Source organism: Leptodactylus fuscus, chromosome 7, assembly GCF_031893055.1.
Source record: "Leptodactylus fuscus isolate aLepFus1 chromosome 7, aLepFus1.hap2, whole genome shotgun sequence".
Lineage (NCBI taxonomy): Eukaryota > Metazoa > Chordata > Amphibia > Anura > Leptodactylidae > Leptodactylus > Leptodactylus fuscus.
In genome coordinates, this window is record NC_134271.1 from 134,410,049 (window position 1) to 134,417,368 (window position 7,320).

The 7,320-nt window shown below is 43.3% G+C and overlaps 1 pseudogene; it reads left to right on the top strand.

The window, feature by feature from the left end:
• Nucleotides 1-210: 210 nt before the first annotated feature.
• LOC142214539 (olfactory receptor 12D1-like) lies at nucleotides 211-1,156 on the top strand (annotated as a pseudogene).
• Nucleotides 1,157-7,320: the final 6,164 nt, after the last annotated feature.

The window sequence follows — 7,320 nt, forward strand, 5'->3', positions numbered from 1 at the left end:
GATGGTCTACCAGTAATGATAGTGATGGATCATAAAGATACACCAAGGAATTTCTCGCACTTATGGCACATAGTATTGATCCTCCATTGATAATTTGCTAATAACATCATGTAACATAACAATATGGAATTATTTGTATTATTACTTATTTTCTTAAAATCCCTTTGGCCCATAAAATGCTTTGACTACTTCCAGACACAACACATTACAATGAATTTGAACAATTCCACCTCAGTTACAGAATTTTTTTTAGCTGGTCTGGAAATTGAAGATTTTCTTCAGGTGACTCTCGTCTTAAGCTTTCTATTACTATACCTACTAACATTAGCAGCAAATCTCTCCATAATGATTATCACTATTTCTGATCCCAATCTCCATACTCCCATGTATTTCTTCTTGTGGAACTTGGCTTTCCTTGACATCTGTTGCTCATCGGTGGTTGTCCCCCAAGATGCTGACAAATCTTATGTCTCAGAAGAAGATGATCTCATTCTATGGCTGTATGCTACAAGTCCATTTCTTCCATTTCTTGGGTAGTACAGAAGGCATACTATTTTCAGTTATGGCCTATGATAGATTTGTAGCCATTGCACATCCTTTGAGATACTCAACCATCATGAATAAGAGCGTCTGTTATGGCCTAGCCTCATCGTCTTGGGTTATTGGATTTTGCCATGCCTCGGTCCACAGTATAATGACTTCAAGGCTTCCATTTTGTGGACCAAATGTGGTGAAACACTTCTTCTGTGATGTTAAACCGTTGCTTAATTTGGCCTGTACAGATGTCTCTCTGAATTTCCATCTCCTTGCTAGAGTCACTGGTACACTAGCTATCACAACCTTAATGTTGACTATCCTTTCTTACGTCTTCATTAGCAAATATCTTCTAAAAATAAAAACCTCCCAAGGACGAAAGCGTGCGGTGTCTACGTGTAGCGCTCACTTCACTGTAGTCACTCTCCAATATGGAACCGCCATATTCACTTATGCTCAACTACACAAAAAAGATTCTTTAGATCAAGACAGAGCAGCTGCGATAATGTTCACCGTCATAACCCCGGCCTTAAATCCAATCATATATACATTAAGGAACAAAGACATGAAGAAAGCCTTGAAGAACTTATTCCAAAGACCTACTAACAGACAAGTAGTCTAAAAATACACCAGATTTATCACTGTGTTTGATGCTGGAAGATAAATCTGGAGTATCTGTAGACTGTTTTCTCTAGATATATACCATATTTTAGTTGGCTTATTTTGAGCCAGGGCTTATTCCAATGGCTGTGCCATTATTCACAGACCAATGTCCATGAGAAACAACTGTCTCCGTATGTGCAAGTCCCCATCAGGGAGCTCCAACACCAGATGGTCTGCCATCAGTTGCATGTATCGAGCACCGGTCATTGATCCCTGTACCCTGACAATGGGGCCCAATTGCGACCATGTGAGCACGACTCAGACCATGACAGAGCGACCTCCTGCCTGGACTTGACCTTGTTGGCATACAGGATCCATGGCTTTATGGAGCATACGCCACACTCTCACACTCCCATTGGCTCTGTACAACTGGAACCGTGATTCATCAGACCATGCCACATGCCGCCACTGTTCCATGGTCCAATGACAATGGTCACGGGCACATGCTAGTCTACGAGCTCTGTGTTGCAGCATCAGCAAAGGGGCACGGGTCGGGCGTCGACTGTTGAAGCCTAGGCGGTGCAGTTCTCAGCATACAGTCCTGATGGAAATGAGGTCCTAGCACCCCACTTTCAAATTGGCGATGATTTGACACACAGTAGACCATTTAGAGACCCGTACAACTCTGCAGAGGTGACGTGACATCCGTTCATCAAACAGTCGTGGTCGACTAGTGTGCTGGTTTACGCAGCTGCCAACATTGTCTCTGCAATATTGCAGGCCCACCTGAGACACTGTTGACCTTGGAAACCCAAATTCCCAGGTAAACTCCAAAATGCTATGCCCCATGCGTCTTGCACCGATCATTTCAAGTTCAAAGTCACTTAACTTGCAATGGACTGCCATGTCCACGAGACACCTGTCTGCATCAGACTGCTCAGCTATCCTGGTAACATTAGGGCCGCATCGCGTCATTCTGTTTGAGCGTCATATCCGACACAACCGGCACTAGGACACACCTTTCTGTGACTTTTGGCCACTGAGTGTATGTTGACGTACAAAGAAAAAGCAGTTTTATTGACAGTTGTGAAAAATGAGCCATCAAAAATCTGGCCATATTGTGAATAGACACAATTGAATGCACAGTTCTCCTCTGCGGACTTCTATAGGGAAGTGCCAGTATTTCTGTAGGTATAATGGATATGCTGCATATTTTTCCACAATGTGTGGATGGGATTCAGTAGACTCTCATCCACCTTGCAGTAACTGTAAAATACGGTGGTATTTACAACATGTGAAAAAAAAAAAAAAAAAAACAAACTAATTTATGTTTTTTTTTTGTTTTGTTTTGTTTTTAACATTTTCTTAACATGTTCAAGCTGTCCGCTTGAAAAATCGGACATCTTTGTAAACGGACACTTAAGGACATACACGGATGGTAAAGCCTGTGATTGGGTCTCAGCGGTCACATGGAGTGTGTTCTGTCTTCTTACACATTCTCACAGTGTGCGGCCCGACATACAGAATAAACCTTCTCTGTCTTCTAAATAAGCAGAATGTTTTTCCGTACTCTATTTATTGGTCAACAGGTTGTAGAAATGGTAAAACTATAAGAATACAGATAGTACAAGTATAAGTACCCAGCTTGAATAACACAGCCATGACACTTGGAGACAATAGTGAAGAACACATGGTAAGATGGCCGCCACCATATATAGCACATAGCTTACTAACAGTAACCCCTTCCTGAGTCAGTGGTACCTTGCTTACTAACAGACGTCCTGCCTCCCAAACCCCATAACTTTTTTATTTTTCAGTTCTCAGAGCCATATGAGGGCTTAATGTTTCTGGGACTAATTTTTATTAATAATGGTACCATTAATTATTCTGTAGAATGTATAGGGAAGCTGGAAAAAAATTCAGAATGGGATGGATTTGAAGAAAAAGTGCATTTGTGCGACTTTCTTATGGGCTTTGTTTTCAAGGCGTACACTCGGCAGACAAAATGACATGTCATCTGTAGTTTGTGGTTCTATATGATTCCGGGGATTCTGGAATAGGAGTTTCGGTATTGAGAACTCTGATTGCTGGCATTAGCTCCGGGTCTCCGCTGTACATTACAGCGGAGACCCGGTAGCTATGGCAGCCATCTTTAAAGACTTGGCATGCACCATACTATTACGACGGATGTCGGGAAGGGGTAATCCCAGAACACCTTGCTTTACCCAGGGTGAAATGTGGTTACAATAATGCAATTTCTTCATAATGCGAATTCAACAAGTAATATAACGAAAAGACACTAAATTTTGCTATAACCTCTCTAATTGGAATAAGCCATTAACACAAGCATGTAAATGAGATAATAACACTTTAGCATCAGATTCTTATCCACAGGGCAGAATGGGGTGAATCAACGTCATGATGCTTTGAAGCAAGGGTCATGATGTTGATGCACCCCACATGGATCTGAGGCCCAATCTTAGGCATCTGTATTTCCCTAGGGCCACTGCCATCACCCAGAAGGCCAGAAGAGGCCTAAAAAAGTATCCCTGGAGAAGTTAATGGACACTGCAAGAGAGTCCAGGAGAAGTGACTGAAGGTGAGTATGACTGCTTATTATCATTTCCCACCACTTCTGGGCCTCCACTTATTATACTCTGGGATCTCAAAAGAATAATAATACCATACTAATGATTCAAGCTTTATTGGCTTGCCCAGCTATTATTCACACTACGTCAATATATATGTGACAAATTATGTTATTATATACTAGAGGCCTCCTTGAGGTCATGTGTCGGAGGTTACAAGCAGCAAGGCCTCATGCATAGGACTGTGTGCTATTTCAGTGTACTATCCTGTTTTTTTCTGTATAGCACACTGACCTATTCATTTCAATGGACCCATCCACCGTGGTTTATATGTGTCCGGGTGTGGGCTACAAGTCTGTGTCATAAAACTTTTAAGTGTTTGTGCCATGGACTAGCCCATGTTTGGCCAAGATGGAATACCCCTTTAATGCCATGTAATTGGCTTATAAATATTTTTAAAAACACATATCTACTATATTTCACATAAATGATAATTAAGAAAAAAAAATAAGGACAATTTATTTTCCAAATTATTTCTCTTGAACATTTTATTCCAGAAAGGATCCCATTGGGTTGATATTTTGCTATTTTTTTTGTCATTGTGCTTAATCCCCTAAGTGGTTTTCCCAAGAGTTGTTACTGGGCCGCAGGCAGAGCCGAATGCACATGCCGCTTAAGTGAGCATGTGCAGTACGATCCTGTAGTTCAATGGAGTAGAGAGCATTATGCGCATGCTCGTGTAAGCGGCCACAAAAACATGGCTGCCAGCATGTGCATTCAGCTCTGCCTGCGGCCCGATGGCAGAGCCGACTGCGCAGGCGTACAAGTGTGACCCCAGCGGCAGAAGTAGATACATGAAGAGGACGTTCTAGAAGAAGATGGAGGCGACGCTGGAGATAGTTCTCTCGCAGCATTGGGGACGCCCCCAGTGCTGCGGGAGAACTCATTTGCATACAGACAAAAAATGGAATTTTAATCGAGCGGCGGGGTGAAGAAGACATCTAAAGGTAGGAGAAGAATAGCCTGTCTTAAGGCTATTCCGACGTGTCAACGAGAAAAATAGCTTTTAAAGGTAGAATCCCTTTAATTTCAGCACCGATATCTCTTCACTGTCATAAGGGCGGGCCTTACAGTGTAGCATCATTGCCTGGTGCTGAGGTATTCCCCTCCTGGCAGTATTCTTCCATAGACTTATAATGTTGGGGCAGACGCATTTCTCACAGTCCATCAATGATGCTAGGCTGTAAGGCTGTCCTTAACAGTGGGAAAATATCTCCACCTCCGGGGCGCATACCGGGAAAGCCAACAGTGTACGGAATTCAGTGTGCTGCCGGGTTTCTAGCGCTATATAATACCGCACATCTATGAGGGGGTGAAAGGTCCTCTTTACTGTAATTCCTATCACTTTTACAGCACCTTAAACCTGATCCCATTATCCAACAGTGACATCTACACTCTATTCCCATAAACGTACATACACAGATAGCAGCTGGTGAGCGGCACATGACGCTGTCCTTGTCTTACCATGTTTTATAATAGATGGATTTATCATGACATTACCGCTTAAGGCACCCAATAGATTGTAAGCTCTTATGAGCAGGACTCTCACTCCAATTGTTTCATATCTGGATGTGTTATACTGTAATGTCTCATTTTATTTGTACATGAACCTTCTCATTTGTAACCTGCTGCAGAACATGTTGTTATATATAAATAAATATATACAGTACAGACCTAAAGTTTGGACTCACCTTCTCATTCAGAGAGTTTTCTGTATTTTCATGACTATGACAATTGTAGATTCACACTGAAGGCATCAAAACTATGAATTATCACATGTGGAATTATATACTGAACAAAAAAGTGTGAGACAACTGAAGATATGTCTTATATTCTCGGTTCTTCAAAGTAGCCACCTTTTGCTTTGATTCCTGCTTTGCACACTCTTGGCATTCTACTCCGGAGTAGACGAGCTGAACGCATGGCCCGATGTAGCAGTGCTGGCCGATGTAGCAGTGCTGGCCGATGTAGCAGTGCTGGCCGATGTAGCAGTGCTGGCCGATGTAGCAGTGCTGGCCGATGTAGCAGTGCTGGCCGATGTAGCAGTGCTGGCCGATGTAGCAGTGCTGGCCGATGTAGCAGTGCTGGCCGATGTAGCAGTGCTGGCCGATGTAGCAGTGCTGGCCGATGTAGCAGTGCTGGCCGATGTAGCAGTGCTGGCCGATGTAGCAGTGCTGGCCGATGTAGCAGTGCAGCAGTGTGTGATGTAGCAGTGCTTTCCGATGTAGCAGTGTCTGATGTAGCAGTGTGTGATGTAGCAGTGTCTGATGTAGCAGTGTGTGATGTAGCAGTGTCTGATGTAGCAGTGTCTGATGTAGCAGTGCTGGCCGATGTAGCAGTGTCTGATGTAGCAGTGTCTGATGTAGCAGTGTGTGATGTAGCAGTGTGATGTAGCAGTGCTTTCCGATGCAACATAGCTGAGTGTGCAGCAGGGTTCAGCGCGCACTCAGTCCTGCTTCATCTCTGGTGTACTGCTACATCTCGGCATAGGAATGCGTTGACCAGTGTTGACTGGCCGAATGCTATAGCATTCAGCCAGTCAGCGCTGGTTCTGCCGATGGAGGTGGAGTCTGAGTGGTCCACAGCAGTCTCCATTATGGTCCAATTTTAGACTCCGCCTCCTCAAAGAAGAGCCTCCGGTGAAACCAACGTTGATTGGCTATATGCCATACTCTATATGGCATTCGACCAATCAATGCTGTTCAATGTATTCATATGGAAAAAAGTCAGCTCGTGCATATCGCAATCTGACAGGGATCCTGACGTAATACAGTGACTTGGCCTTGTTAGATGCCCCCAGACATGCTTCCCCTGCTGTCCCAGTTGCACTCCAGGGTGTTGGCATCATTTCCTGGGGTGTCATAGTGGACTTGGTGACTCTCCTGAGTAGAATGGTGGGATCCCCTGTAGCGAAGCATTTTTCCCCATAGACTATAATGGGGTTCGATATTCGTTTGAATACTTGAATATTGAGCGGCTATTTGAAATGAATATTGAATATTTTACTGTTCGCTCATCTGTAATGTTTACCTCTAACATGAAGTACAATGTGTCATATAAAAACAATCTCAAAACCACTTGTGTAACGTATAGCGTCTCAAAGTTACTGTCATATAAAGTGACACATGTCAGTTTGGAGAAATGAGGTCTGGTCCTAAAGGCACTTTTAGACCTGGTTCTTAACCGCTGAAGGTTTTACCAATAAGGAAGGAAGTATGGAGACATCCATCAGGAAATAAGCCGGAGAGAAGTCACTACAAACATCCCATCAACTGGCAAGAAACAATCCCATTTATTTAGGTTGTTTCTTCTTTCTCTTCTTCGTAGATTTTCTCCTTCCACAACCACAGCTTAGACTGCAGCTCTTCTGAGCTCTTCTCCTATGAGAACGCTTTGTCTTCTTTTGTTTCTTTGCAGGTGTTGGTTCCGGTAGAATTCGGATTGGTTGTGGTAGCTCTTCTATCTCTTTTCTCTTCATCCATCTTGGCGGTAGTCCTGGCCTAATGAGATATAGCCATTCCTCCTTGTCGTCCTC